Source organism: Xiphias gladius, chromosome 8, assembly GCF_016859285.1.
Source record: "Xiphias gladius isolate SHS-SW01 ecotype Sanya breed wild chromosome 8, ASM1685928v1, whole genome shotgun sequence".
Lineage (NCBI taxonomy): Eukaryota > Metazoa > Chordata > Actinopteri > Istiophoriformes > Xiphiidae > Xiphias > Xiphias gladius.
The window spans coordinates 7,384,420-7,406,467 of record NC_053407.1 but is presented as its reverse complement, the minus strand read 5'-3'; the positions used below and the strand labels follow the sequence as shown (position 1 = coordinate 7,406,467).

Genomic DNA, 22,048 nt, shown 5'->3' with positions numbered 1-22,048 from the left:
TTGTGGCAATTAACTGCTGCACCATTTGTGCAGTCTGTATTGATTGGCCCCTAACACCCAATTTACTGACGTGATATTAGCTTTAAGCTAGCTAGCAATGGACACAGAATGTCCATTGTGGGTGCGTCTGTGTGTGGGTGTGTGTGTGGCAGCTCAGCCCTTTGACTGATCATAGAACTCACCAGAAACTTGAGTTCTTTCCATCCCTCTAGTCTCTCTACTTTTTCCTCTCATCTCATACATTTATGTAGAAGATTCGTGAAGCCCTGGAAAACAGACAATTTTTTCTCTCAAGTGGACACATTTGCACTCATTCCTGCCTTTTAATTTACCTGTTTGCCTCATATTATTTTGAACACATAGTAACATTACAGTACCTGTTATGTGTACATATGTGTTATGTTGGAATAATCAATTTAAAAAACATGAAGCATGTCAGTTACAAGATACCACAAAATACACAAAGCAGCTTCAGGCACAACATTAAAGAAGAATTTTTATTCTCACTACATTAGTGCACATAGCTGATGATCATTCTAAATCATTCCTAATGTTTCCTTTAAAGAAAGCAGCATGGATCTCTCATTGGGTGTCCAGCTGTTTCCATTCCATTCTGGCAGAAATCCTGAAAATATAGAGAGAGCTAGTGAGCTGAAGTCGTATGTCAAATGTCAAATGCCAAATTTTCTGTATCTCTCTAAAGTGTCTACTGTCCAATAAAAAGGCAAAATGCTAAATTCTTTAAAAAAAATGTTAGTTTGTGTTATTTGTTTTTGGTCTTTCTTTCTTTCTATTATCCACTATCTTGTGCCGATCAATGTCTTTCATTTGTCATTTCCCTCTTTCCTTATAAAAGTGTCTATGTCTACATGACATATTTCTGTCACCGTTCTTTAATCAGTTCTTTCACTTTTGCCAGAAAATGTTAAATCTCTAGAAAGCAAGGTCTGATGCTTTGTCAGTCTGACATATGCATACGCCTGAGTGTGTTTGAATGTTTGTGTCATTTCATAGATGTTTCTGTGTGTTCTGTGTAAATGTATTGTATCCATTCTGCCTTACTGCTTTCTGAGATGTGACAAGTTTAATGCCATTAAGCTTTACTGTGCATTTGTGCATCTCTGCAAAAGGGCATTGTGCACATGTATAATTGTGTACACATGTCTCTACCAATGTATAGTTTGTATTTGACTCAGATTCTCTCATTGATATTCATACAGGGTTCCCGGATGAGGCTGACAACTGCAACAAACACAACAAAACTGCAAAAATCCAACCATAGCCTACAACACAACAGACTAAAAGACCTATTTGCGGAGAAAATCACACTTTGAAATCATTGTAGAATTACTGTAGGCAGCTGTCACAGCCTATAGCTTTACATCTGCCACCCATTGACAATTTATGACATTAGAGGAAGGGCGAAGATCCTTTCAGTAGCAACTGCTGATTGCTAAAATTGCTGACAATCCCGCCACAAAGCCACCAATAAATTTCTGCTGCTTGGAATGACTTTTCACTTCTGGCACAACTATTTCATCATATCCTTTTCTGGTGAGATGCTGATGTTAGATATCAACCTCCAAAATAACCTGCCTCCTTGCATCTTTGAGTTGCCTTTATATTGCTGATGGAGACACTGGTCATTTCTGATGCAGCCATTTGTGTCTCCTGTAAGCTAGTGTTGCTATATTTTTTTTTTTTATAGCAACACTGTACCAACTGTTACTGTGATCGGGTGCCATTGACTAATATATTATTCATGCGCTTTATATTACATAATGTGTTCCCTCACATGTATCTCCAACTATATCCATTCTTATACACAGACATATGCATGAGCAAATGGGCAAATTGATGTATCATTATGTGTGACTTTGTGTGTGTTTGCTTAAAAAGTATAACTTATGTTGTAGCAGTGATGAATGTATGCAATATGTGTGCATGCCAGAGGGCTTCTATCAACAGTGTATGAAAGCAAGCTTCAACATGATTCATTAAATTGAGACACAGAATAAGAAAGAGGAGGAAAGAAACTGTGAGATAAAAGAGGAGAGGATGAAGACAGGTAGAGCAAAAGATGAAAAAAATATTCTGATGAAATATAAACACCGGCAAAAAATAGAGAAATTGAACGACAATGTAAAGTCATTCAAGCAGAATAAGATGGAAAAGGAGAGCTGGGTAGGTGGATGGCAAAAGATAAGATAAGAGGAACTTCTGAGAGAAAAAGAATGTTTGTGGAGAGGACAAGTGGAGGAGAGAAAGGGTTGTGGAGATGCAGTGATGGACAAAAGAAATCCCTCAAAGGAAAGTAAAAGGCAAAAATACTAAGTTTAATCACAAAAGTAACCACAATAACTAAATGAATGCACATTATTCAGTACAAAAAACTGCAACAGCCATTTCTGTGGTAACTACTGTGGCTTTGGGTTTGAGCTCAAGCTGATATAATATCTAAATGTACAATGTGTGGCAGATATCTGTCTGGTATATGTTATTTGTTTTCTTAGACAAGTGTAATTAAGTAGAGGCCATTAAAATACACTGTTTTTCAAAACTTGTTACAATATACAACTCAAGATGCATCATTAATAACCAAGATTTGAGAGAGCACAAAACTAACTCTGAGCGCTACTCAGTCTGCAAGTCAACATTTCAGAGCATACAGAAACATATTTGCAGATAATGTCCTCCCAAAAAAAAAAAAACCCAATAGGTCATCTGTGCAAGCATCTTATTACAACCCATTGTTATGATTTGTTGATAGGTGACGTCTAGCGGCCATAGTAATTATGACGGGAGCAAAGGAGGAAGTCAGGTGACGTAGCATGTAGAGTGACAAAGTCCACATCAGAAGGAGGTTGGAATCGATGGATGCATTTACATAACACAGGACTTTCACACCGGTGATTGGTGTTCTTTTCCCATTTCAAACTGATAGTCAGTGTTTTTCATCCATAACCATTGTCCAACCTTAATTGCGTGTTTATTACTCTAACCATGATGACGAAGGTCCTCTTACCTTAACAAAGTACTTATTTATCCCAAACCATGATCTTTTCCTGAACATAAGCAAATACTTTTTGTGCCTTAACGTAACCAAACAGTAACGGTTCCATAATTTGAATTACATATTTTTACATTATTGTTACCATGAAAACAAAGGTCCGGTACCCCTGCCGCTGGTACGCTCCTATGGGTTGTGTGTGAGAGAAGGGTCAAACAACCTATATGGTTCATTAAGGTTGGGGGACTTTGATTTGTAAGATAAGAATCAGAATTAAGTATGCAATCCTTATCATGCACATTTCTCATTTTTGAGTCTGGTCTCCCAGTTTTCTCCAGCTGTTTTTCAAAGTTTCTTACCACTTAAGATTGCAAGATGTCTCCTACCAACCATTTTTGACTGTCAAGCTGCAACAGCATGCATCCACATCCAGTCGTCAGGATTATGTTTTTTTAACTGTAGATTTTCAGCTTTAATTCAAGAGGTATTACAGCCATTTTTATACATAGTCCATCAATTTTCAGAGGCTCCAAAGTAACATAACTATGAATATAAGGATTATTTTTAAGACAATTCCAGTTTTGGTTTCTGAGACATGTTGCTATTGGTGATGCCATTAACAATGTGATCTCTTATCTGTACGTCCTTAGTTGCTCCAAAATCACAATGGTCAGCTAGTTCCTCAAGATGTCTTACAAATGCCTCCACACTCTCCCTCTTTCACTGGGAATGCCTGCGAAAACATGCAGGCTTTTGTATGGTGTTCCACTTGGGTATAAAGTATGACTCAAATTTCTGAACTACTGCTTTGTAGTAGTCATCATTTTCCTCCTCCGGGATTGTGAAGGTAACAAAATCAATTCTGCCTCATTCCCCATTGCAGACAACAAAGTTTTAATGTGTCACAATCTTCCTGGTTGAGTTTCGTTGCAATCCAACAGCGATAGAAACGCTGTCTCCAGGTCGGCCATACCGAGGACTGGGTGAAGTCAAATGATTCTGGTTCCAAACTCATTTCCTCATTCAGCAGGAAGGGTCACTTCTGACACCATGTCATGAAGTTCACTGACTCATGCTGTTGAATAGTCATTCATGAACAAACTAGCACATAGAACCTCAAAACATTTCGAGAAATATAATTAACTCCTAACTTTACCCAGAATTCCCTGCTTCACTGTAACACATATACATCTCACAGACTACAGTGACCTCTGTCACTGTAGTGGTTAACCTAAATAGAACTACATTGAAATCACATCTAAATCACATCACACTGTGGGCATGTGGATCTTCAATATAGATTGAAGTTCAGCCAAATTCTGGATCCAACGGATCCAATTACTGTCACCCAGCTTATTCATACCAGTATGTTGGATTTACGCCATGCCTGTTCTGAAAATGCTGTCAGTCTGAATGTAGCCACAGCACAAGTTATAATAATAATAATTATTATTATTATTATTATTAATTGTTTGACTCTTTTTTTTGACACCCATATGGAGTCAGATCAGATCACAATAAACGAAACTCACGAACCTGCATCATTCTGCTCAGAAGTTATAATAAGCCTCATTCACAAATGTTTTCTTAAAATAGTTCTATTAGCATTCTCTAATATTATCAAATTATTCATAAAATCTTACATAGAATAAATAAGAAAAGGCTACATCTGGTTAAGAATATCACAACGGAAGTAGAAGTTAAACAAAGCTATGATGTGAAGCTCATAACTTTTAAATTAATTCTGCCGTAATGGCTTCAAAACTAGATCAAATTGAATGTGGTTTTAGTAATTTAGTGTCAAATGCATTTTGATTTTTAGGATAACAAAGACAGCAAATACTGCTCTTTGTCTCCAACTGGTTGTTTAAAAAATGCCACTGCACCAGCTTTTATTTTGAAAGTAGATCAAATCCAACAGATGACGCTCTGTTCTCAGTTTGAGTTTGCGCTCAGGGGATTCAGAATGGCAAAAGTGAACATGAGCAGCTTTGATTGTTACGAGCGTGAGATTCACTGTCTCAAATGTAGTCACACTATTCCTCTTCCATGTTCAAATCATCTGTTACACTCACAATCCTGTCATCCCACATGTTGATTGTTCTCTTACAAATTCGTGCCTGTGCACTCTCAGAGGCTGACTACCATACTGAATAATGCTCAGATTTGTTTTGTGCTCTTTCAAATTTTTTTTGTCATCAATATACTTCCATACACACTCATAAAAACATTGGACCATAACGCTACTAGTTGTCAAAACCACCATGTGATACCTTTAGGAACAATGTGTGACTTTGAGCATGACCAACAGATGGAAACTATGTATAGTATAAAGTTCCACTCTAAACTTTAAACTATAAGTGCAACATTATTTTTATTGCAGGTCAACAGTTATTGAAATGGTCTTTCTCTGTGTCCTACATTCATTACCTCTCTATGACGCCCAGGCTGGTAAATAAACAACATACAAATGCTCTGTCATTTTATTATATATTGTTATGTAATACAATAAAATTACTAAAAGTTTAAAGTAGTCTTTTTATATGAGGTGAGGCAGACAGGGCTTGTAGAACGTACCATATGTGGTTGAAAAAACCACTTTGGCAGAGAGGAGATTGTGAGGGATCATCTTTGGTGAGCCACTGACATCACAGACATCAGAGAAGAGGAGAAGAGCTTCAGAAAAAAGGAAAAACAAGAAAGATTTGGTCTATTTGTCTATCTATATCTCACTCACACATACATTATCTCTTGGTTTCTATTCTGTCTCTGTGTGGGCTGCTGGAAATTGCTGTGTGACGGCCACTTAGCTCTGATTTGTACGTGCGGATTGGACAGAGTGGTTTGTTAGCTACTGCTCAACACCACACACATACACACTCACACACTCACAGCAATTGGTTAGACTCCCTGAGGTTCGGTTTGAGCAGGCTCATTCTTCTAGAGGTCATTAGCCAGTCTTTGCACACACACACACACACACACACACACACACACACACACACACACACACACACACACACACACACACACACAAACACACACAGAGAAAGAAAGAGAAGTGGCACACACACACACACACACACATACACTCTCATACATCCACATGGTGTTAGGCACTTGAACCTGCCAAGGGAGGTGTCAGCTGTTAATGCAAAAAGTGAATTCTAGACATCAGATCTGCCGTCACTTACCTGTGACACTGTGAACCCTGGTATCTGTGTGTATGAGGGAAAGAGAGAAACACGAAAGGCAACACAAAGAGATGGATACAGAAATTTACATCTGATTTTTATTTTAAATATACCAAAAATACACATTGGGCTATTTTCTCATAAATAGAACAGTTTTTTCGATTCTGGGTCCAAAGTATATAAACCATGGATTATGATTTGACAAAAACACTTCACCAATGGGAAAATGTCCGCTGATGGGCTTACATATGGAGAGGGTTTGTGTAAGGCCTCTCCTATACAAGGCCTATGCATGCTTTGGTAAGCTAAGTTGCAGGCACACCACTGTATTTTCCTTTGGGGTTTCACATTTCTACTGTTAAACCTTTTCAAGTTCACATACTGGGAGATGTAGCTAATCTTCTGTATGGTGTAAATTACAAATAAGCAAGTAATGGCCCCAACCTAGAGCCTGAGCACCTTATTAAAGTGCAGAGAAACTAAGACAGGAGACGAGTACAACAGAGACCTGAAACTTTAAAGAGCTTCAAAATTTTGCCCCAGCCCTTTCTGGCTCAGTCAATAGAAACACAGCCTTGGATAATGATTTGCAGAAACTCCTCTAATACCTGACTCAACTCATCTGTATTTATATAGTAAGTTTCATACAAACATGCAGCCCAAAGTGCTTCACAGAGCAAGATAAAACAAAAAATACTGTCTACCAGTTGAATATGACTGAAACCAAGCTAATAGATGGTCGGAGACACCCACCCATCTTTCAAGTCTGTCAGCTAAAATTTTGTAGTTGATTGTGTCAAATCCTGCACTGAGATCTAAGAGAAGAAGGACAGCCACATTGTTTGCATCCATAATGATTTTCAGATCATTTTTGACCATCAGTAATAATGTCTCTGTGCTGTGGTTTGCCCAATAACCAGATTGAAGCTTTTCTTAACACCCATTGTTGGTTAAATGAGCAAGCAGTTGATGAAAAACAATTTTCTCTAAAAGTTTAACAAGGAAAGGTAGATTGGAAATGGGTCTGTAATTGTTTAGCTCTGAGTCATCTAGATCAGATGACTCAGAGCTAAACATTAGAAACATTAGATTTCCTATTTGGTTGTAGCTTCACTTTACATCTAACAACACAGCCCTGCCCCACCGCATGGCTCAGGAATGACGATGCTGCCATGGCAAAATCACACTTGGCTAGAGTGATACTAAGCCATACTTCAGCTAAGAGTTCAAACAAAGCATGGATGCTCTGCAAACAAGAATGCCAAGTGGTACTGTAAAGTGATAGTTGTCTAAACCCAAGGTTTCTGCAAGGTTTCTGGTGCAGTCTGGAGACCAAATGACAGGGCCGTCTACAAACAAAAACCAAATTAAGTAAGAAAACTAGAAATTTCCTGCATGGGAATGGAGGTGTCTCCATCACAAACCTCAAAAACAAGACAATTAGTGCAGGAGACTTTTGGTGTGAAATTCCTTTTTTTTCTCAAGAAAGAATATAAGAATATACATACAATATATTGCTATGTCAATGTTTTATTTTTGTGAATGCACACAGAAGTTACAATTTTGAACAGTATCAGAGTTATCCTGTGATTTATGGTAATTTTTTCAATTTTATATTTAAACCATATAACTCCTTAAAGAAATCTCATGCTGTCAGTTCACATTTAAAAAGCATTTGCCAAATCCCTTGCAAATTTGACACATTCCATTCCTCCTCTGGAATAAGCTCATACACCTGCAAAATAATGGGCTTGACTTTGACATACTTCACTGACCTTGAAGATGAAATAGCTTCTTGGATTTACCTGTGAGGACACACTACAGTTACCCTTAGTTTGTAATAACATCAGGGAGCTGACTAGCAAAATAACAACCTTCCAGTGTTGCTAAATTGGATGGGTTTTTTTTTCTTTAATTGGACAGTCAAAAACTGATTTGGACAGATTGTTATAATTTGTGCTACTTTTTTTTTACCAGTAGGGTGGTTCCCACCTACAAAAAGATTGAGGCATGGAGGGAGCCACGTTAGGCAACAATACTACATGAGGTGAAAGGGACAAGGGCATGCTGGTGTTCTAAAAACAACTGGAAATTAGTTATTGTAGTTTATCAGTATGGTCAACAGTTGCATTAGCAGCAGCAGTAACTCACATGGAGGCAATTATAGTAGATTATTTTAAAACCTTTGGCGTGCCACAATTTGTTAGCAATCTATCTTATTTCCCAATATGTAAATAAATAGAGGCTGAAAAACAAGGGCACAAGTTGTAGCCCACAGCGAAACTCACTGAATTCATTTCAACACTGTATTTCCTGTTTCTTGTAAAGGTTTTAATTTATAATGTTTAATGTAACATTATCCAAATTACTTTGTAGGAAAAAAAATGGGCTACTTTTACAACAATTGGACTGGTTCTAGGTTCTGTCTAGGCTACTTTTTTCAGTCAAATTTTGCAAAACTGCAACCTTCCTGAAGACACATATGTACCCCTAAGCAAATGTTTCACCCACACTGGCCACTACAGCATCTGAATGCAGATGAACAATGTGGAATGATGCCAGAACCTACCAGGGCAGACTCTGAAATTTGCACCTAATTTAAAGCAGAGATGTTAATCAAAGTTGAGGGTCACTCTAAATGTATTGAATCTATGGTCCCAAACACAATAACTACTCATTATTGCACAAACAAATACTGTTATTGGCAAAAGGTGACAATGTGACAACTACAATTACACCAAATCAATTTTAAATTTACATACACAAACTGGATCTGCACAGAAACTCACTGAATCCAAAGGGCAGACCAGTACCTCCAAAGAGGTAGGGAAAGAGAGACAGATTAATAATTAAATGTGTGGCCAGTTGCCATATTGTACCTAGCTGGAAGATATTTTTGAGTTAGATCAAAAAGAGACAGAACACGTGGAAACAAATGGGAACAAGCATGGGACAGTGGTCATACACATACAATAGCCAGAGCACACACACCAGACTTAGTAATTGAAAAGATGGGAGGGTAACAAATGTTACTGATCTACAGAATATGTTTTAGTTAAGAGGATGATATGACATTACCTATTAATAGATTCAAAAGCATGTATTCTGCTTTTCCACTGAGAAAAAAGTTCAGGTTACCCCAACAGATTGTGAAGCTGTAAGTTGACTCATAAAGTGATAGAAGAAGAGAGTTGGAGAAAAAGGAAGAAGAAAGTGAAGGAAGGAGACAGAGAGACAAAGGCATTATCTCCCATTTTCCTCTGCAGATGACAAGGGTAAAATAATTATTATCACACAAACAATAATCTGTCTTTCCTGTGCAGTCTCCCTTAAGTCGCAACCGTAGCTCCAAGCAGATAATATACTGGACTGCCTGAGATGCATTTGAATATTTCTTTGGCAGGAAATCACATTACTGGCTATTAAAAAGTAATTATTTGTACATAAATTCCCCGCAAGTTTGAGCCTAGTCTTGGCAGATGCCTGTGTGTGTGTGTTTACGTGTGTGTACAATGAGTGTGTGTGTTTGTGTGTGTGTGTGTGTGTGTGTGTGTGTGTGTGTGTGTGTGTGTGTGTGTGTGTGTGTGTGTGTGTGTGTGTGTGTGTGTGTGTGTGTGTGTGTGTGTTTGTGTGTGTGTGTGTGTGTGTGTGTGAAGTTCGATGCTAAGGCAGTTAGCGTGTGGGTTGTTGCAGTGTTGTGTTTATTAAAAACACAGACAGCCTCTCCATCATCAACTCCAAACACACACTCATTCATACACACACACACTTGGGTGTCACTGAAACTATATTTCATAAGTTGTGCATGATAATGTAATTACCAATACTTAGCATTGACAGTCGGAGGGAGGGAGGGCACAAAGAAAGAGTTACAAAGAAGACGAGAGAAAAAAGAAGAGGGATAGAGAGAAAGTATATTAATGAGACAGCCAAAGAAATAAATGAACAGTACAGAAAAGAAAAAAAATCTTGCAAAATTACAAAAAAAAAAAGAAGTAGACAGATAAAGTAGAGGATGCAAAGGAAGAGATGGACAGGGACAGAAAAACAAAGGGCAGGAGTAAAATCAGAGATCCACTGCACAGCAGTATAATTCAGTTGGATGCAGTTCAAACACGGTCTACGTTTAAGAATCAAACTCAACAAAGGGGCTTGCCGCACAACGAAAAACTCAGCGCAAGACCAACATAAAATGTCTTGATGTTTATTTAAACATCTTCTGCATGTGGAAGAGCAAGCAGCACACTTTACCATGTATTTGCACAGGATGCATTCAGGCATGGTACAGTGTGTGGGTCACCTGTGTAGACAACTATACTGACCAAATAAAAACTAGAACTAGTTTGCGTGAGTGATGTACGACTGAAATACGCTGCTGAAACCAGCCTACAGCCTAGCTCCTTTCTTACCAAATTTGGTTATGCACAGTGTATTCCACTAACCCTCAAGTCCCTCCATTGTAGATTCCATTATTAAGAGACAGTGAGGTTGGGGAATTGTGTTTTTCAGCAGTATGTGGCACTGCTGTACAGACCTTGACTTGTTACTAATCACCACCCTTTAATTTACTTCAACTGCTTCTGGTTTGCCAAGAGGACACTCATTGGCAATGATTGAGAGATTGGGTCTATTTTGCTAAACAATACCAGTCAATGCCAGAAAATTGATTGAAAACATTTAAATAGCTTTTACAGTAAATAGGGTTAAGCCTAGGAACATAAAGGGCCAATTTTCCTTCATGGTCCGAGTTGGATTGTCTGAGGTGCAGTGTAGGAGCTGTGTGTGCATGTCTCATTAAACATGCTTGGCAAGCTGTGCTAACAATGGAGAGGGCAGAGAGCAGAGTGTTATGTCTAAGTGCAGCTGAGCCAGAGGCCTCGACATGAAGGGTTGACATAAGTCTACTCATAGCAGTGTTGTATGACTGACCCTTAATCTGAGGTTCCATTTCACATCATCAGGCCACCAAAGAGAGACAAAGAATATTACCAATATTATTTTGTCAACTTTTGTATTTTAATAATTGCACTCTAATCATCTGACATTTTAAAGAGTAACTATGAAGTGGAACATGTGGTCTCTAGTTTACCTCTCTCTCACTATTGTGCCTTTTAACAAATAACACTGCAGCTAAGTGGCAAGAGGTTAGAATGAGCTTCCTCTAAGTATTAAATACCAGGTGAAATTATACATATTTTGGTTTAGTAAATCAATTTTACTGATCAATGTTAATAATTTGTTCCTGCACTTGTTTGTCTTACCTTGGCCACTACTGTAGATGATGTCACCTGTCCTCTGTAAACACCACAGCAGATACTAAGAGCTTGACCACAAAATTATTCACCACAGTACAGAAAGTGAGCACAATTTTCTGTCTGCTCCCCCCTCATCTAACTACATTAGAAAACATCTAGGGAAAAACACTCAGTCAAGTCAATATGTAAAGTGTAGTGTATCCTGGAGCTGCAGTTTTCCCCCATCAGAGTGAGTTTCTTACTGTCTGGTGGAACAGTAGTTAATATGGAAACGTTGTGTGCAGCCTGTTTTCCTGCAGTCCTTGTCATTAGGTGCATTTCCATTTAGATCTCCCAAATGAAAAGCCTTCATTAATGTTTAACGGCTGGATTACTCTGGCACTCTGACTTTGGAATGGGTTCAACCAAGCTTTGGGTCAAACTGACACTGGATTACTGCGTGTCTGCTTGTGTGTGTGACTTAAATGTCCTTAAAATGTATTATTTCTCTGGAATATTTCAGCACTCTGTGAAATATAAGTAATTCAGAGGATTGTAATAAAGGATTTAGAATGTTAGACTATGCTTTTTTCTCTCCCTTTTCCCTCATATCTTTGTGTGTTTATGTGCATAAGCGACGATAAATGTACTAAGAAAATACAGGAGAGGTTAGCAAAGGGCATCTGGCAAAAGCTTGCATACCTCCAATAAAAACATGGATGGAATCATAATTAGAAAGAAAGACAGGAAATAAAGAAAGTGGAACGGAGAAAAAGTGAATGAAAAAAGAGAAAGAAAGAGATAGACAGAGAGTTGAAGCTAGCAGTGTATATCTGTGTTCCTGTTGGATATCATTCAGTTTGAAGACATAAGACTGAGACTTCATTGCTTTGGATCAGCAAGACAGATGAACTTTTATGATGAATCACCAATGTTGCGGAAGTTACTTGTAAAATATAATCAATTACTCATTACACATTACTCATTGAAAAAGTAATGACAATACTATCTAGTAAACAACAACAATCATTAGTTAGATTACTTGTTACTTAGTTACATTATTAACACAATTGTTTAAAGGAGCCTTTACGTTATATATTCTGTATTTAATTCATGTAGAAATTGAAAAAAAGACATTGTGTTTAACAACAATACAGCCTACATTTTAGAGGTATCTGCAGACCATCAACATTTAGCCTAAGCTCTTGGGTTCATATACCCTACAACTCTGGAAGAGTCCTCCAAGAGACTCCTGAATGAATGCCAGTGTGTAAAATTAGCAAGTAGGCTATGAACAGACAACAAATAAATTTGCGAGCTTTGGCTTTTGGTAGAGGCTAGCGGCCTCCTCACCCCTTCTTTTTTGTGCCAAGCTAACATGTACTGGGCCAGTCTGTCCAACAACAAGTTCTTCAAACTAAAATTTGTTGTTTTTCTATGCCCTCTAGAACCATACATCGAAGGGTTTTCTGATCTGACACCCCCATCAGCAGAACAGAATAACTGTTCTGTGCCTTCCAAAACTATTACAAATCAATGTTGAAAATTAAATCCATTTTATGATGTGATAATGCCAGGGTTAAGGTTTCCCATATCATTAAAGTCTTATTGTCTCCACATATTCAGTATTTAGCAGATGTAGAAACAGAATAATAATAATAGCCTTCCTTTTATAGATGGTGTCTACTGACTATTAACAGCTAGCTTACTGCGTAGCGTTACTGTGGTTAGTGCAATGTAATTACTGAATTTACAATTGTAATATGTAACACAACTCTGCACTGAAAAAAGTCATTGCATTACTGTAATGTGATACTAATGTATTACCACCCTCATTTTGTTTGTCTTTAATATTAATATTCAATTCAATTCAATTCAATTTTATTGATAGAGCACCAAATCATAACAAAGGTTATCTCAGGGCACTTTTCATGCAGAGCAGGTCTACACCGTACTCTTTATAGTTATATATACAGAGACCCAACATTCCCCCATGAGCAAGCACTTGGCGACAGCGGCAAGGAAAAACTCCCTTTTAACAGGTAGAAACCTTGAACAGAACTCGGCTCATGGTTGGCGGCCGTCTGCCACGACCGACTGGGTTGAGAGAGAAAGAGAGACAGAGAGAGAGAGAGAGAGGGAGAAAAGGAGGGTTTGCAGTCTCTTGCAGCATTGGCAGAAATACCTGCAGAAAGCGAAAGGAAGAGACAGGATATAGATGAGAAAGCACAGAGCTATGGGAGAGAAAAGAAGTCAATTTAGAAAAGAGCATTGATGCCATTTGAATGCGTGCAGATGGAGAGGAAGAGGAGGAAAGAGGAGCTTGATGTATCAAGGGAAGTCATGATTAATATGTTGTTCTTTTGGTTGTATTAGAACAATAATTGGCTTTGTGAACACCAACATGTTGAATCGTTTCACAAAACAGGAAGTTACAAAGGTGGAATTGTGAAAGGTTCATGTCCAACACTGACAATGTACTGTTCAGTATTTAGAAATAACCTGGCTTCCCAATTACAGTTCAGCTTTTGGCACCTGGTGCTTCCACTGTCTGACTGGGTCAGATGAGCTCATTGGACACAGGGGATGTACAGGGTTACTGAGGCACATGTACAGGGACAGACAGACAGATGGACAGATGGATAAATGGATGTGGACAGATGTATTTAGACCTCTGCAAAGCCTCCAGGGATCACCAGGGGCACATTGAGGCTGGCACTGTTGTGTAGACTGGCCAGCTAGGTCTTTAGTTCACAGGGTGGGTGGCTGATTAGCTGTCTACATGTAGTGTAAACTTTATTATGCGTAAGTTAGCCTTTAAACAAACAAAAGCCACTTTGTAGTTATATTAAAGTTGCTATCTTTTCTCTTCCTAAACTCTAAAGATTTTGAGGTGATTTGTGGAAATCTATCTAATGTCATACAATATGTTTTCAGATTAAAAAAATGGCCAAGCTGTTCTAGTTTAGAAACTTATTCAGTATCTTTGCATGCTTAAATATGCAAGGATATGATGAAACACTCCAGTATGGAAGGCCTCAGGCAACAATGTTTCTAATTCATGTTTTCAGTTTCTGAAATGACAAAATAGCAAAAGATACCTTCATCATTATACCACATGCGGGGTCCTGCCTGATGTGCTCAGGAATGGTTTCTGGAGTATGGGGATTCAGTCTCTGGGGAAAGGATTATTGGCAGAGTGTATGATCAATTGTTCTAGTGCCTGGAATGCTTGTGGCTTCTTTACCCTACCCAGAGCTTGGTTTTGGATGAAAGTGGGACAATGTGTGCTATAGTCCTTTTGAACCTGTTTCAACTGCTATGATCACTGATTTCTTTCCACAGATTTTCCCAACTCAAATCCTTCAGTATTGTCCTCTTGGTTGGTGACTGGGAACTAAATACAGTTCAGAGTTTCAGAGACAAAGGTGAGGTCTGCACCATTTACAGGTAGTTAGGCCTGTTAGCTTCCCAGCTGCAAAAGTGGGAAGCAGCTAGCTAAACAGGACCAGACAGATTGCCATGAAGCAATTCTGGTCTCTCTGCAGCTAAGCTCTCCTGCTGGTTATGTATAGTCTGTGTCTGTGATTTCCAATACAGTGGCACAAGTGGTGGGCCTCCTAAATGTCCTACACTCCTTTTCTTTTGGCCTCTGGGAGTGCGGATAGATGACTCTTTCTCTGTTCCTAATGTAGAAGGAACAAAAAAGAAGCAACTTCAGCAATGGTCAGACGGGTCCGGTGTGGAGTGTGGTAAGCTCTATCTCATAGGTCAGCAAGGCTGCTTAATTGGTCAGTGACCATAGCCTCTAGGTAGCAGTGACTCACGGAGTTATAGATGCACTTGTACCTCTGTCTTAAGATGAAAGGCTCCGTATAAAGTGAAGCTCATGATGTTGTGACCTTGGTAGACGGCCACTTATGCACTGAAAGCTTTTGTTTGGCCACCATCAATAACAAGTCTGCACACACAATATGCTTGTATGTATCAGAATGGAAGGCCAAGGTTGTCTATGTAGTTATTCTATTGGACGGACAGGATGCATTAACTTGGTTATCCGTTCCAGTTTGTTTGCATCCATCCTTCAGCTCTATGAAAAAATGATGACACAATCACTCATAACATCCTTAGAGATCATGGACACCCTGTTACAGAAAGGAGTTACTGTGGTACAGTTCCCTCCTCCCTCACTCATTGGGCCAAAACAAACATTCATTTGGCTACATTGCGACCCTTAGAAATACTGTAAGTACACTATCTGAGAATTTGGGTTTTTATGTAAATTACCTGATCTCTATGGCCTTAAGTTAGGGCTTTTGATCAACTGAAAGAAAGGCTCACCTCAGTCATGCCAACTGGCACTTGGTGTCCAGTCTGAATGTTATGGTCATACCTGCGTTTCTACATTTATCAGCCAAACTGCTTGCTCTGACACAAGGCGCTAGCTAGCATCCTTGGCAGCATTGTCCAACACTGGCAAAAAAACACTGGTTATTGTAGTAACCTTTCAGAAATAGTCTCAAACTCACAGTTAACAGGATAAATTGCATTTTCTTAGCCAATAATGAGTGTATTTTGAAGAACTTGGCTTCTATAAATACAGTTAACATTCAAGATTGTTGGAACATCCACAATAATTATATGAAAGTGTCCCTTTAAAAACATTTTAATGATGTAGTTTGTCCAGGGGGCTTCTAGCTTTACAGTTTCAAGCTGTCCCTCTTCAATAAGATTTTGTCGTCTATAGTGTCTGTGTTTACATATGCTATTGGCAGACCATAAGTCATTGCTTTAGCATTTGGCAAGGTACATAGCAGCCTGTTTGTTAGATTACACCAGAGGCCATTGTCATCTTCAAATTCGGAGCGATATTGGAAAGTCCATTCAGCAATATTTATCTTTTATATGCTTTGCCTCTAACTCGTCCAAACCACATTCAGCAATACATGAACATTTCGTCTATACTGCAAGGTAGCATTTTCCGATCAGCAGGGCAGTCTGTGTATCAGATTACTGCCGAGACCTGGTTGCCTTTCCAGACTGTGTCTTTAAAACCCTACTCAGCAGTGCATGTTAAGTATTTTCACTGTCACTCAGTCCTTGTGCAAACACCATACAAATTAAAAACTTTGAGAATGAAAATCTTACATCAACCTAAAGAAGTGTTCATACAAGTTTATGATTTGCTCTCCCACTGGGCAGTCTTTGCTGTGAAATCTAACTGAAGTTAGTACCTAGCTGACATGTATTGCTTTCAGTACTGCAGGTTATGTGTCAAATTACAGCATAATCCTGGATGACTTTACCCATTTATCTTTAAACCCACACTCAGCAATGTCTTTTTACTATCTGCACTGTCATTCAGTCTGAGTAAGGCCACACATAGGCCACACTGTGTTCAGCTGTGGCAGTCAGCATTTGGTCCGAGGTGGAGTGGGTTGTTAATATGTTTATACCTGTATATCTGATTACAACAGTGTCTTGTGTCAAATCTAGAGCTGTAGGAGGGAGTGCATCGTGTTCTCTAGTATTGATTGCCCTTTTTGTTTAATAGTATATGTGATGTGCAAGTTGTATTGTTTTCTAAAGGGCACAAGCATTTTCTAATTTCTGACTTACATACAGCACATACAGTATAAAGTATATTGTATAAGGTGTCATTTTGCCAATTTAACCAACTTCAATATTATCACTAACGTGTAACACCACATTTCACATGCTTGTGTATGATTCTTTGCAAATGAATAAAGATCTAAATGCTTTCTTAAAGTGGTAGTAAGATTCAGACTTTTTATAACCTGTTAATTTTCGTTGATGGTGGCGAGACTGTTCTTTTAAAGGAATAGTTTGACATTTGGTGAATACACCTTTTTGCTTTCTTGCAGAGAGTTAAATGAGTATATCATTACCACTCTCATATCTGTGTACTAACTTTGGAGCTGGAACCAAGAGCCAGCTAGCCTAGCTTAACATAAATACTGGTGGCAGGGGGAAACAGCCGGAAAATACCAATATCAAGTTATTAACACATACAAGAGAAATTCAGCAGTTCAACCACTGAACAAACTGAACAAACTATTTAGTGTTTCAAATAAGAGTTGAATGGTTGCAATGTTTTATTCCTTTACCTGCAAACTCTGGTCAGTTATATCTGCAGTTTATGTTTGGTTGGATCTGCATTTTCTTTATAACATTTGCACTGTAATTTTTAAATTGCTGTTTATTTTTAATGGGATTGCCATTGACCACTTTATGGGAACCAATGGTGAACCAAATACAACAAAAAGAATAAATAATTGGCTTTTTTATTTCAAGATACACCAGACTTCTGCCTGATCTTTGAAGTCTGAAAGAAATCATGTTTTAATTTCTATAATATCAACAATATCTTTTGTCTCTCTGTCTGTTTGTTAATGCTTGTCTTTGTATATTTTGTATGAATATGTATGTGTTTCAGCAGGAAGTGCCTATGAGAGCTGCAATTACCACGCTTTCCAAAATATTTTGTACACACTCCGTGCACAGCTAGCTCTTGCAGCAAGTGTGTGTGTGTGGGTGTGAGTGTGTTTTCCCTCACAAGGTATGTTTATAGTTCCTTGCTGTGTTTCACTGTGTGTGTGCCTGTGTGCACTTAAAAGCGATAACTGTATGTCTTGTCCTTTTCCCATGCATTTATTTTTTTCTATATTCCTTCACTGTGTATATCTCAGCATGGTTCATTCTTTTCATCAGCCATCATATAGAGGTTGGATAAAAATGATTATCAAAAGAGATTTCCTTAGTGTGTGTGTGACTACTGTGCTTTTTGCAGTTGTTCCTGCTCATTTTACTATTTTTCCAACTATTTAGCTTTCTCTTTCTGTCATACTGTTATACTTATTTGGACTCCACCTTCTCTTAACATGCTAGTGGAAAGTAGCGCAGCAGCTCAAAGGTTGCATTGTTTGCACCAGGGACCAGCTGATTAAGCTGAGGCCGGCATGGTGACCAGGACAGTGGACATTACTGCAGAGATGGGGAGGAGTGAACATGAAGGTTACAGAGGAGGAACGAAGAGACATGGTTGCAGGAAGATACTCCAGATCTCAATGCAACCGTCAGCCTTGGGATGGTTCTAGGTTACAGGACTAAATCCGAGAGTGGAAAGAAAAGAGGTGGCGGGTTTCTCGCTTTTATTAGCAATGGATGGTTCTACCCTGTTCACATTGCCATGAAGGAAAATTTCTTCAGCCCACACACTGAAGAGTTAGTCGAGGGGCTACATCCATGCTGCATACCCAGGGATGTTCTTACACTCTATCTTGGTTGTTGGGACTGCTGACCTCCGTTTTACCTTAGGTCTTCTTCTCCACAGTCTCCTGCTACCCACGGTGTGTGTGTGTGTGTGTCTTGCAAAAAAAGATTAGGTACATTTACATTTTGTACGTTTATTAAATTAGCACAACGCCAAAGTTTTCATTTTCATCATGTTGAAAAATGTACATGGATTTTCAGTATTGATTTTCTATATATTAGTGCATGCAAACATTATGTTGAAAAAGTAGTAAAGGTAATTACAACACAGGTCAAATTAAGTCGAATGAATGAGTGAATTTGACTTCTGAACCCTTATTCAGCTCTTAGACTTTCCAATATCTTAAATTTGATGGTTCAATATAATGGGTCATTTCACTACAAACTGCAAACATGGTTTAATAGCACCTGAAGGAAGTAAGAAAGCCATCAAAGCATCATAACATTTTTGGGAACTTACCTTTTAAGGTTTTCAGAATTCCGTTCCTATTCTAAACCATCACCCAGTACCCTAGAAATGTTGTCGTACTATAACACTCACTGAATTAAAAAACTGGAACTGTGTGAAAAAAAATGAACCAGTGTTATTTACAGTAATTCTTGGGGAGTGAATGCCTTGTTTTGCTGATGTAAATAACAGCTGATTCAGCCATCATATGTAGAGAAATTGTATTTTAGCTTCTCTTTCCGTTCACACACAAACACATACCATCAGAAAGTCACTGTAAGGACGTGCAGAGAGACAAAATATGTAAGCAGTTACATATACCAATTGCCACACTGTTTCAGTTGTAACTGAACCAAATCTAGTCAGTATTTCTGTAAGTCATATTGTTAGTGAGCTCAGATTTATATACAACAGAACATTAATGTTTCCTGCTGTTGACAGAGTTAACTGTTATAGCTGTAACACTAATAAGCATAAAGTAAGATAGGTAGTTAGCTTCTGGAAGTACTAGGTTAGCTTTGTGCCTCACAAATATGCACACAAACACACTCAGACGCACGCACTCCTTGCAGCCTTCTAGGGTCATATATTATGTGTGTACATAATATATGGCCGCTCTGAGGACAAGCTGGGCTTTACTCTTTGTTTATGGGAGAAACAAAGTGCTGTGTAAACTGATTCCACTCTGTGTGTCTCTGTGTGAGAGAGAGTTAATTGCTAACAAAGCAGCTAATGGCCCACACTCAAATATATCTCAATTTTTTCTCTGTCATCTTACTTCTCACTTTCAACTTTTTTGTCTCTTTTTCCATTTCTTTTTCCTCTTCTATTTCCTTGTCAGTATCCTGCTGTCTCTTGTTCCTTCATGTGTCCAAATCCTCTTCACCTCTTTGTCTATTCAGCCATGGTGGTTGAACTCATGCCAACTGTCCACCTCTGTTTACATTTACTTCAAACAAAATGGAAATGAGATTTCCTGTAAACAAAAAATTACTATAAACTGGTTGACAAGTTGACTCATGCCCTCACCTATTTGTTTTTATAATTCAGTATAACAGCAGCAACATGCACCCGTGAAGCAGCTGAAATGAGTCTGAACACTAGTCTATTTTTTTTTACATTAAAACCATGTGTACAAATACATGCACATGACAAAACATACAAATACATCAGTAGTGCTGCTTCATTAGAAATGAAACTAATAATTGTATGATTGCTGTGAAATAATTAGTACATGAAATGACAAGTGCAGCACCAGAGCAATGGGAATCAAAAGCAAATGAAAATACAATTAAAACAAAATAGCTTGTAGCTATTGTTGTTTGTATCAAGAATATGGAAGTAAATCATTGCCATAATAATTTGAATTATATCAGCAACTGAATACCAAATTTCAAAACGCAATCACTGCTGAATATTTTGTGTTGAAATTTAAATAGCAATTAATTTATTGCACTTAAATATACAGGTACAATATAGCCATAAGAACATATAGATTTTCTTTAGTGTATTCACTAACTGGGGCATGTGTATGTATCTGTATGTGTGTCACTTCTCCCTTCATAAAGCATTTTGTTTGTGAGGCTCCTCTGGGTGGGCCTCGGGGTAGGTTTAGTCTTGATTACAGGGACTCTTACTGCTCTGCCAGCGATTGCACAGCACAGCCTACGGGATGCATCAGAGCTGAGGGTGAGCGAGGTAGACAAAGATACATAGGGAGGCAGAGAGAAGGTGGGGGTAAAGAGAGGAAGAAAGCGTCAGGGCTTACTTGTACCCCTGGCCCAATATGAAAACACACAGTCTCATCATGGGCCCAGGAAATCTAACTTAATTGACTGAAAATCTGGATATAACACTCCTCAGCCTGGTGCACCATTTTACCTGCCAGCCAACTCTCCCATCCCTTCCACCTGCACTAAATACTTTCTCTCCCTTTCTCTCTTGATGGTGCTCTGTCATTTGTCTTTGTTTGCTTGTTTGCTTTTCTTTCCTTTCCCTTTTTCTTTTTCTTTTAATCCTTGCCTTTCCCCTTCCTTCTTTAAATTTTTCTAGTTCTTTTACCAAATATCGCCTATTTGCTTGATTCTTTAATCTTTCTCATCATCCCTGCTTTTTATTTGTGCTGTTCTGTTTTTGTTCTTTCTTTCAGTATCTCTTTTCATTTCACAGCTGGTATGATCTTTTATTTATGTCATTTGTGTTGATTCTCTTTTTTTGTGTGAAACTGTTCTCTTCCAAACCTGCTTCCTTGATTCCTACATGAAGACTAAAAATTCATTCTGCTTTTTCTCTCTGCCCTCCTGTTTTTCTTTATGTAACTCTATGCAATGTTATTAAGTCTATTTTTTTCATCCTCTAGATTGACTTTATTTAAATTTTTCTCATTTTCTCAAATGCTTGATAACACATATTATCACAATCATCACTTTAGTAAAAGGAAGTCAGTGAGGAAGGTGGGTGACAGCTTTAAAGGTCCAATATTGCAGAAAGTGAGATTTCCATGTCTTTTTGGATAAGACAAATGCATGCACTATCACACCTTGGTTCTCACAATGCTTTTTCAAATATATTTGTACTATGTTTGCAATCTAAAATTATATTGTTACTCTGCTGCTGTTTGTTTGGCTACCGCTGTGCTCGTCACCCATGCCGATACAATTTAGCGAAACATAAGATACTGAGACTGAATGGTGCAAAATACTTAAAAGATCTCCTTGCCTTCTACGGATTAGAGAAGGTCTTGACCAACATGAGGGTTCGGAAAGATGTGGAGAAGTTGAGCCCTGACTACAAGACTTAGTCGCTGGAGGAGAATGACAGCGTCATGCTGCATTTTGCGCCAAACAATGTCGTCTTTCCTTTCATGGAA

The 22,048-nt window shown here is 38.3% G+C and overlaps 1 long non-coding RNA gene across 1 annotated transcript; it reads right to left on the bottom strand.

The window, feature by feature from the left end:
- Positions 1 to 523: 523 nt before the first annotated feature.
- LOC120793659 lies at positions 524 to 11,739 on the bottom strand. The gene is made up of 4 exons (XR_005708013.1): positions 11,466 to 11,739; positions 6,205 to 6,228; positions 5,588 to 5,686; positions 524 to 625 (listed from the first exon to the last, which is right to left on the bottom strand). It is a non-coding gene; the product is annotated as an uncharacterized LOC120793659 (long non-coding RNA).
- Between the last annotated feature and the right edge of the window lie 10,309 nt (positions 11,740 to 22,048).